The following is an 11,609-nucleotide window of genomic DNA, read 5'->3' on the forward strand; positions in this document are numbered from 1 at the left end:
GTAGATATGGTGGTCAAAGCGACCTCGTTTCAAGTCGGAAAGATTACGGTGAAGATAGTTGTTCGAACCGATTTACCCAAAGAAAAAGAAGACGAGCCGTATCTGGTGGCAGACGTCCTTCTGGGTGGTTATTGCAAGCTCATCAACACAGACAAGATGGACAGCAAAGGTTCCATCCGAAAGCCGCATCAGCAGTAGCAACCTCAACATCCCACCCGGAAACCGTCTCAGCATCAACAACATCCGTCTCCTTCCCGACATCCCTTCAACAACCGACCCAACATATGCCACCATGACTCTCCCAATGTCACCGACAACGGTTTCGGCGTCTACTCCGAAGGATATTTCAGCTTCATCAAACGCAGCATCCTCTTCCTCGAAGGTCTTCTCAACAACCTTTCGAGGAGGATTTCCCGATTCATCCGCATCAGAATCGAGGATTATGATGCCGTCTTGGACAGCGAAGTTACGTTGGATTTCCCCTAAAAGTTTCACAAACTCGGTCTTCCGTCGTTTCAACCGAGAAATGAACCGTTCCTCCCTAACACTGGGCTGTGAAGAAGTTGTGTTGCACTGAAGCCTCTCAACGCACTAGGATGCTTCGTCACCTTCCCATTCCTCCTCCATGTTCACTGAAGCCAAGAAGGTCTGACACGCACCCACACTTCGCCTAGATAGATAGAAGGTATGCCCTGAATAATTCCGCCAGCTTCACGGAACAGAGATTCAATTCTATCTAATGCCTCCTCATGAGAAAAAAACTGGTTTTCGCCGATTCCAAAGTTTCTCTCCGAAGAGTTAGAGGTGCGGCTGCCACTGGAAGATCCCATTATACGCTAAAAAACCAGAGAGGAGGATAAGTTTTCACCCTGTCTACACCAGCAACCTACATAAGAAAGAAGACAAAATGGGAACCAGGAGAAAACACGAGACGATACCTGTAAAGAGGATGGGCGCGATTTCAGGACGACCTGTGCGAATGAAGGATTCAAGATCATCTCTTATATCCAGCAGAACGATGAAGTCCCGAAAAGGAAAGCTTTCTACTAGCCGTGAATTAAGGCGTGACATCAGGACTTAATTAAACCCTATTCTACCAGCAAATATAAGGAAAAGTCTCATACCTGGCCGTGCGAGATAATTAGATTTTGATGAGAAAACTTGGAAGTACGTGTTTGAGACACACTTGCCCGCTTTATTGCTTCTCTGCCGCAAGCACCGAGATTTGGAAGCAAAACCGACAGCGTAACATGAGGAAAATGAGTAATGCCCCCTTTTATGGGCATAACACATTCGTAAATTGAAAAAAGGAAAGGATTCCCTATTTGAACCACGAATGGGAAAAGGAAATCAGGCGCGCAAGAACAAGTCTCACGATGCCCAATAGTCCGCGCCATGCCTTGCCTCACGGTGCCCTAACAGTCCGCGCCATACCACGCCATGCCGAGTTAGCACCGTGCCAAGAGTCCGCACTACGCTAGCACCAAGCCAGTTCCCACGCCAAGCTTACGCTAAAGGATCCATTGCAAGCCGACCAACGCTAACAAATCCATCGTAAGCCGACCAACACTAACGGCTTCATTTCAAGCCGATCGATGCTAGCGGCTCCCATTCCAAGCTGATGCTAACATTATTCATCTCAGCCAACAACTGCTTCTATCATTTCACGGTCTAGCCAACAACACCACGGTTAGAATTCACACAAGGCCGCCAATACAAGAATCACGAATTCTCCTTACTTCTCGAAAAAGGTTAGCCGGGACTTCCTGACCATCTTTCCATGACTTTCCGTTTCGATTTTGTCCTTGTCTATCACCATCTTATGCTTACCTCACAACAATGCTCATGTTCCGAGCTAAGCAGTGGACTTATTGTTGATGGTGGTTTTTAGCTCAGGGTTAAAATCGTAAAACTGTACACCTGACATGACGTCACTGCGACCACTAGCGCATTTACTGAATCAATCAGCATGCCTATGTAACAATTACTAGCGTACCTTTTTTTATATACGTGTGTTATGTTCCACGGCAGAACCCTTAGTATTGACCGACATCACCTTCGTATATACCAAACCCTAATTCTCACGCCACCGTGCCAATGGAAAACCATGCCATCCACGTCTCCGCGCCAAGGCACGCCATCCATGCCAGCCGCACCACCGTGCCAATGACAAACCATGCCAGCCACGTCTCCGCGCCAAGGCATGCCATCCATGCCAGCCGCACCACCGTGCCAATGGAAAACCATGCCAACCACGTCTCTGCTCCAAGGCATGCCAGCCATGCCAGCCGCACCACCGTGCCAATGGAAAACCATGCCAACCACGTCTCTGCGCCAAGGCATGCGAACCATGCCAGCCGCACCACCGTTCCAATGGAAAACTATGCCAGCCACGTCTCCGCGCCAAGGCATGCCAATCATGCCAGCCGCACCCCCGTGCCAATGGAAAACCATGCCAGCCACGTCTCTGTGCCAAGGCATGCCAACCATGCCAGCCACACCACCGTGCCAATGGCAAACCATGCCAGCCACGTCTTCGCGCAAAGACATGCCAACCATGCCATCCACACCGCCATGCCAATGACAAACCATGCCAGCCACGCCTCCATGCCAAAGCCATGCCGACCCTAAACCATGTCGCTGGCTTCCAAACGAAGGGTTGCAACAATCAACAGCTATCCCTCCATTTGAGATGCATATCTCAGCCGTCCAAGTTCGCCACCCAACGCATGGAAACTTCCAGCCCAAGGCCAAACATCACGGTTTATGCAAACCCTAATTTGGCCGCACATGCCAAAGCCATGCACGACGATGTCTGCCAAAACGAAGGGTTGCAATAATCAATGGCTACCCTTCCATCTGAGATGCATATCTCAGCCGTCCAAGTTCGCCACCCAACGCATGGCAACTTCCAGCCCAAGGCCAAACGTCACGGTTTATGCAAACCCTAATTTGGTCGCGTCTAACACATGCCAAAGCCATGCAAGACGCTGGCTGCCAAAACGTAGGGTTGCAATAATCAACGGCTACCCTTCCATATGAGATGCATATCTTGGCCGTCCAAGTTCGCCACCCAAGGCGTGCCAACCATGCCACATGTGTCAATGACATGTCGTGCCAGCCGTATCTCCGCGCCAAGGCATGCCAACCATACCACACGTGCCAATGGCATGCCGTGCCAGCCGCATCTCCGCGCCAAGGCATGCCAACCATACCACACGTGCCAATGGCATGCCGTGCCAGCCTCATCTCCGCGCCAAGGCATGCCAACGATACCACATGTGCCAATGGCATGCCGTGCCAGCCACATATCCGCGCCAAGGCATGCCAATCATACCACATGTACCAATGGCATGCAGAGCCGCATCTCCGCGCCTCATCTTTGCGCCAAGGCATGCCAACCATGACACATGTGCCAATGGCATGTCGTGCCAGCCGCATATCCGCGCCAAGTCATGCCAACCATACCACATGTTCCAATGGCATGCCGTGCCAGCCGCATCTCCGCGCCAAGGCATGCCAACCATACCACATGTGCCTAATGGCATGTCGTGCCAGACGAATCTCTGCGCCAAGGCATGCCAACCATACCACCCATGCCAATGGCATGCCGTGCCAGCCGCATCTCCGCGCCAAGGCACGCCAACCATACCAAATGTGACAATGGTATGACGTGCCAGCCACATCTTCGCTCCAAGCCATGCCAATCATACCGCATGTACCAATGGCATGCAGCGCGACATCTCCACGCCAAGGCATGCCAACATGCCAGATGTGCCAATGGCATGCCGTGCCAGCCACATCTCCGCGCCAAAGCATGTCAACCATGCCAGCCTTTCCTTCACGTCGTTGGCTGCCAAAACGAGGGGTTGCAACAAGCAACGGCTGCCCTGCCATCTAAGATGCAGATCTTAGCCGTCCAAGGTCACCAGCCAACGCGTGGCAACCTTTGGCCCAATGCCAAGCCCTAATTTTGGCCGCGCCCAAACTACGCCAAACCCTAGTTCTTGGCCGCGCCTAAACTATGCCAAAATCCTAGCTTGGCCACGCCTAACCATGTCAAAGCCATGCTGGCCATGATTTCATGCTGCTGGCTACCAAGCGAAGGGTTGTAATAATCAACGGCTACCCTTCCTCTCAAGTTGCAAAATCTCGACCGTCGAGGGTCACCACCGAGATGGCAAGTCTCTCAAGTTCAACTTGCTAAACAGCAGCAACATGCTACATGTTTTCCACGAAAACACTCGACAAATCAACATATGTCACAAACTGGGGGAAGCTCATTAGGGTATTGGTTTGTCGGTTTACAGCGTGCGGCGTACACTACGCCCATTACAAGACAGTGTCATAAGAATGAGGCGGTTAGTAAATACAGTGAGTAATGGTGAAACGCTTTCCCTCATTATGGAACATCAATTCCAGGCGTTACCGGTTATCACCTCCTCCCATTTACTCATCCGTTTCTATTTCTTACGAGACTAGAGTACGTTTCACTTCGACTTGTATAAATGGGTCTTACCTATTTTCGCCGAACAACAAGTTTGGGTTAGGAGCATACAACACTCAGAAATCACTTGTTAGATTTCCCATCTGTTAGCTTTCACTTTCTGATACAAGTCGTCAAATAACTACTCTTTCAGAATCAACTATTCGGGTCTCAACACTCTCTTCGCTTCCCTCCCCAAAACCAACCCTTCTCCTTCACTTTGTGACCGAAGCAAGTCTGGAACGACCATTTCTTGGTTTAGGCCGTATTTATATAGATTGATCTCTCGAATCTAAAGTACTCCCTTGCAGTACATTTTTTATGGTTTAAGCTCGTTTCTTACCCACAACACACGAAATTACCGAAACCAGCATAAACTGTTTTCACCCTCAAACACCATGCATTATTGGTATTGTTATTCATTGCATATATTTTGAACTACCAATATGTGTGATTAGTATAACCGCTCATGACTTGTTTATGTTCTTGGTAAAAATATTCACAAAGTCCTGACTTTTGTATTGGTATGACTTTTATTAGTGAAACCGATCTTAAGTAATCACCTGAGATGGTATGATCCATTTAGTGTTATTAGTATGACCGACTCTGGGTAAAGGGGAACCGATCCTAGTAAGAGGTGCAACCTATCACAAAGGGGAATCGATCCTTGTATGAGGTGCAACAAGTTTTTAGCAGAAAGGGGAACCGATCCTATGGACATGTGAAACACATTTTTAGGCAAAGGGGAACTGATCCTATGGATATGTGCAGCAAGTACAAGTTAGATACCGTATATATGTGGGGAACCGATCCTAGTACCTAGTGTTAGAGCATAGCTCGGTCGACCTCGCATGCGTTGTTATATCAAGCATGTTTGTCAATGTTAGTGATCAAAACTATGAGTCTTGATTTCTAGTCTACATAGCTAAGTCTCGGACTAGGATAGAAAAGTGTAGTTGAGCTCAAGGACTTCATGGAGATTCATCATACAACGACGAAGATCTACTCAAGGAACTGTGGAACTTCATCAACAAAAAGGTATGTGGAGACTTGAACTTATCTATCACTCAAAAGTCTATCTCCTACTTCTTATGAGACAAAAGTCGTATGCTATATAGACTGGATCATACACATTTGATATTTCGAGCCGAGTATATCTCGCCTATCTATATATCGATATCATGTGTTGGTAAAGCGTTTCGCTTTGATCGGGTTTATCTTCACCTAATGACGAAAGTCATAATGTTTCAATCACTTTGAAAATCGCTTTGACGAGAAATAGTGTAACAACTATATAACGTCCTCTAAGAATGTTTCAATGGTTGGAATGAGAGTTTAGGTCAACATAACCAATGATGGATATAAGCATTGTGTGGAAACACATATGTGCATAAGTCCTATTCCTTAATCCGAAGTTTGCGAACTTTGTTGATTGAGCGAAACCGGAGGAATTGGCTTTGCCAAGTCCGCGAACTCAGTTTGCGAACTCAGTCCGCGAACTGACGGAAGTTATCTTACCGAGAATTTCTGCTGGGATTCTCCAAAAACTCGTCTGCGTGTTTAGTCCGCGAACCTAGTTCGCGAACTGGCGGAAGTCTCCTTGCCGAGATTTTCTGCTGAGTTTGTAAAACTCTGCCGATTATCTTAAGTCCGCGAACTTGTTTGCGTACTTGAGTGGTTTATGATCTAAATATGTGCTCTGAACATGAAACTTAAATTACTAAGGAATGCAGTATGCAAACCGTGGCAATAAAGTTCATGAGTCGATTCAAATCGAATCGAATCATCTTTGTTTCAATTGTGTCTTGTGTAGTTACATAAGATCGCATAACAATTGAACAACTCTCTAACTAGTTCATTTGAGTCAGTTGAACTAGTTATGGTGAAGAAGAACAAGGTTAATATGAAATGCTCATATGGTTAACCTTTTGGGTTACTATGTTGAACCAACATACACGTACACGTTTGGGCACGGTTTTCAGAAACCCACTAAACGTATATCTCAAATGTGTGTGACAAGCTAAGTTTTTGATCTAACGGTTGAGAAATATTAACTTGAATATAAATCAGGTTTTCATCTAACGGTGAATATTGATTGCTTTGTTACTAAGGCAAAATCCTGATTTGAAGGCTATATAAAGGAGACATCTAGCATTGGGCAAAACTAATCCCCACACGTCTGTGTGATACTAGTGCGCTCACTAGAGTCGATTCTCCTCTAACCTTTGGTTTTCTTCTCTAAAACCAGGTTAACGACTTAAAGACTTCATTGGGATTGTGAAGCCAGACCAATACTACTTTTATCGTAGTTGTATAATCTGATCTTGCATCTTCTATCGTACGCGTACAATCTTATTGATTGGCTTGAGATCGTGAGAGTTCTCCGATAGGCAAGATAAAGAAGTCACAAACATCTTCGTCTCACTGTTTGTGATTCCTCGACGTCCTCTTGTTTATACAAGTAAGACTGTTGTGAGGTGATTGATTAATCTAGGCTGTTCTTCGGGAATATAAGACCGGATTATCAATTGTTTCATGTTCACCTTGATTTCATATCATAAGCCGAAACAAAAACCTAGGGTTCTTCTGTGGGAGACAGATTTATCCTTTGATATACTTTTCTGTGTGAGACAGATTTATCCTTTGATATACTTTTCTGTGTGAGACAGATTTATTTATTATCAAGTCTGCGATTTTTGGTTGCAGCAACTCTTGGTTGTGGGTGAGATCAGCTAAGGGAATCAAGTGCGCAGTATCCTGCTGGGATCATAGGCGTATGAGTACAACTGTACCTTGAATTAGTGGGAGACTGATTGTGGTTCAACTATAGTCCAGTCTGAAGTTAGCTTGGAGTAGGCTAGTGTCTGTAGCGTCTTAATACAGTGTGTATTGAATCTGGACTAGGTTCCGGGGTTTTTCTGCATTTGCGGTTTCCTCGTTAACAAAATTCAGGTGTCTGTGTTATTTCTATTTCCGTATTATATTTGTTTTATAATTGAAATAATACAGGTTGTGCGTTGTGATCATCAATTGGAAATACGACCTTTGGTTGTTGATTGATATTGATTGATCCTTGGACATTGGCTTTGGTACCGTCCAAGTATTCCTTGTGTTTTATTAGGACTCACTGATTTCTATTAGCTTGAGTAATATCAAAAACAAGAGAGAGATATTAACTCCTTGAGATACTTTTATCTAGATTGATTCTGACTGTCTAGTTGATTCTCTAGCAAAGTATTTCGGAGTTAGTCCATACATATTGCTAAGCGAAATATTGGGTAGTGTTGTTAGTCCCCCGCTTTTTCAATTGGTATCAGAGCAGGCAAACTCATTAAGACCTCATCAGTCTGTATTTGTAGCGATCTGACTCTATGGACAGAGGTGTTATATCTACTAACGTACCACCAGTCTTCGATAGCTCTAATTACTTATGGTGGAAAATTGTTATGCGATCCTTCATCCAGTCGTGTGATTTTCAATCATGGGTATATGTTGTCAATGGCTATGATGCGCCTGTTGTTGCAGCTGGAGACGTAAATGTTTCCAGGAATATTGGTGAATATAATGCTGCCGCGATTCTTGCTGCAAAGCATAATTCTGAAGGGTTAAATGCTACCATACATGCCATTGCCCCAAGTCTTCAACACCATATGTCTAATTGCACTAGGTCTAAAGATGCTTGGGATATCTTAGAAAGCGTATTTGAAGGTAACTCAGTGAAAAGGAAGCTAGGATTCAAAACCTTAATTCCGATAGGGAAAACCTTTCAATGGCAGATGAAGAGTCATTTGACGAGTTTAATCACAAAGTGTCTGAAATTGTTAATGCATCTTTTGCATTGGGTAAGACTATTCCTGAAAAGGATATTTCGGTGAAAATTCTCAGATCACTGCCATCTAGATACGAGTCTAAGAAGCATGCCATCGTTGAGGGGAATAACCTCGATAATCTTTCCAGAAACACCTTGGTTGGAAAGCTAAAGATCTTTGACCATGAGCATACATCCAAAGTCGGTAAGGATGTTGCCTTTAAAGCACAGAAGAACACTAAATTACTTGTCAAAGGTAAAAGTGTTCATGTCTCTGAGGATGATCAGTCTGAGGATGATTTTTCGGATGAAGATCTTGAAAAATCAGTCTCCTTGATCACAAGACAGTTTAGGGATCTTCTGATGAAGAGAAGTAAACGGTATTCAAGAGACAAACCTAAGTCATCAAACAAACCTCACGGTCGCATACCTCCTAAAAATAGGGATGCTGACGAGGCTGATGATGAGGACATGCCTCAGTGCTTTAAGTGTAAAGGTTTTGGCCATTTTGCTAACGAATGCCCAAATCATAGAAAATACACTGGGAACAAAGGTCTAGCTGTAACACTTGATGAAATGTCTGAAACCTATGATTCTGATGAAGATAGAAGTGTAGGGTTTCTTTGTGAAAACATCGATTTTGATACTTGTAGCAATACATATATCAACCTCAATGGGTTCGGAGAAGAAGGAAACCCAATAAAGATGGAAGATTCGCTGAATCTGGTAACTGGAAACCCTATCAGTGATGTTTCAGGATCAACTGTATGTCTAGCTGCTTGCACATCTCAGATGCCTGAATACTATCCAAGATTGACGTGCTCGTTTTGTTCGATGAAGGTACATGAACTATCAAGGTGTTACAAATACAAGCACCAAATAAGGAACGCAAGCAAACTTCAACGAAGAGCAGATCGATTAGCAAGAAAGCTGAAACTTGCTCAGAAGACCGCCGAGGTATGTAGGATCTTATCTTCGTCTAAGAAGTTGGTTTCCAAGGGTAGAATAAGACCATTTGAAAATAAAATATGGTCAAATCGTTTTGATAGACAGAGATCAGAGGATTTCTCCCATGAGGAAAAATATGGACAAATCATTGTTCATCGCAACACAACTTGATTGTGTTGTTAGGAAAATCTTGTCTCATGTGCCTGATCGAAAAGAGACAAGATTGAGTGTTGATCCACGCTTCAGAAAAGTTTTTCCTTCTTTTCTTAGATGTGTTATTTTTTGTCTATCAAATAAAAGAAAGGGTTATTATCGATAATTCTACTCTTTATAGGGTTTTAGAGTTGGGCGTATGCGAACCTGTCAATAGGTTTCGAACCCTACATTCCTTTTTCCTTTCGACATCCTTTATAAGACTGCTTGTTGAGTTAAGTGATTCCATCACACAAATCCAGTTGTTCATAACTGTTCTCAAAGCACCAGTCATCATATGGGAAGGATGTCAACATGATTGTTAAGCCATCAATCAAGGAAAAAGAGAAATCTCCTGTTTCTAAGTCCCTGAAAAGAAAAAGAAGGAATACAAGAAAACCCAGGGTTGTTCCTTTTAACTCTCAGAAGTTTTCCAATGTTCTTGATGAGTTAAAGGAAGACTTTCGTGTCTAAATCTTTGGAAATTCAGAGGACCCTAATTCGACCTCTTTATCCAAGACAGTTTGTGGGTATTGACACTTATCTCCGTGAACCTTATGTCCCGATGGCTGTCGATAACAAGGAGTTCAGGAATCATAAAGAATTTCACAAAGGGATTGTATATCTTCTTTTTGGTTTAGTTGGAAGAATAACTAGCGTGAATAGCGAAGATTGTGACTACACATAGGTATTTTTGTTTTCATCTTATTGTGTTATTTTTTAGGTTTATTGGTTTTAAATTTCTAAAAATATTTGGAGGATGATGTTATTGCAGTATTAATCTGTTTGATTTTGAAGTATTGCAATATTTTTATGGGATATGTATTGTTTGTGTTCGTGAACTTGAAGGTCCCATATCTTGTCAAAAGTAAAGTCGTTCATAAATTAATATTTGTATTGATAAAAGGACGAATGGACTTTTGACAATTACAAAAGTTATACCTATGCAGTCATGTATTTGATGGAAAATAGGGTAAAATCTTTTGTGTGACAAGGATAAAGTCTATTATGTCATTATGCATATAGTGATAGAAAGATAGAATAGATCCTTGTATGTATTCCACGGTATTGATCTTCATTGATCCATTCTTGTTGTATTACCGTGAGGCTCCATAATGTGTCCTATGTCGAGCACGATACAACTAAGTTGATTATTTTGTGATTAACTTTGTTGGTTGTTCCGTAAGGTACTTTATGGCGAGCATGTTTGAACTAAATTAATCATCTTGGTTGGTTATTTAGTTATTTGCTCCGAAAGTCTTCTTTTGTCGAGAAAAACATTTGACAATTAATTTGATTACTTCTGTGATTAGTTTGGTTGTGTTTTCCAATTAGATTAATTATAGGTTCTCTTGTAATTAGTCTAGTTGAGTATTCATATATTTCACAAGTCCTTGTGTTGAGTATATGAACGGCTATACTAATCATGTTCTATTGGTTAATGTAGTCGTATATTCTGTAAGGTTTTCCTTATGTTGAGTATGTGAACGATTAAGTTAGTCATCTCCGTATGATTACGTTAATCGTAGCTTCGTAAGTTTACTTATGTTGAGCACAATCAATTAAATTGGTAACTTTTGTGGTTTGATTTAGTTGTGTATTCCAATTAAATTAATCATGGGTTTACTTGTGATTAATTTGATTGAGTTTTGGATATAGAAAATCATTCCTATGGTTTTTGGTGTCCAATTAAAAATCCTTCTTTTCTTTCGAAATTAAGGTCGCTCTTGTTGTTCTTTCGGGAATGACATCAAATGGGGGAGAGTTCTTTTGAACTTGTGCTTAATGGTAATATCTAGCGTGTGCACGGCTGTGGAATTTTATAGGGGTCATCTTGTATCTTAAAACTCCTTGATGAATGCATTTAGCTTCGACTTTATGATTGCATCTAAATTAAGTTGGTATGTATTTTTATTTTAGTCTATGAAACGTCTCTTCTCGGAAATTTCATTAGGATCCCGTTCTTGTACCTTTGCCAATTTTATTGACAAAAAGGGGGAGAATTAATGTGTAGTTATACTACATATACATATGGTTTTCGGATCATTGTGTAAGGGGGAGTGGTTTCCATGTGAGATGGAGTATTGACTAAGGGGGGGTGATACATATCACCGTAGTATTATTGTTAAAGTCGTGATGAAATTGGAATTTGATGTTACATAATAATACTATGTC

This window comes from Papaver somniferum, chromosome 5, assembly GCF_003573695.1.
Source record: "Papaver somniferum cultivar HN1 chromosome 5, ASM357369v1, whole genome shotgun sequence".
NCBI classification, from domain to species: domain Eukaryota; kingdom Viridiplantae; phylum Streptophyta; class Magnoliopsida; order Ranunculales; family Papaveraceae; genus Papaver; species Papaver somniferum.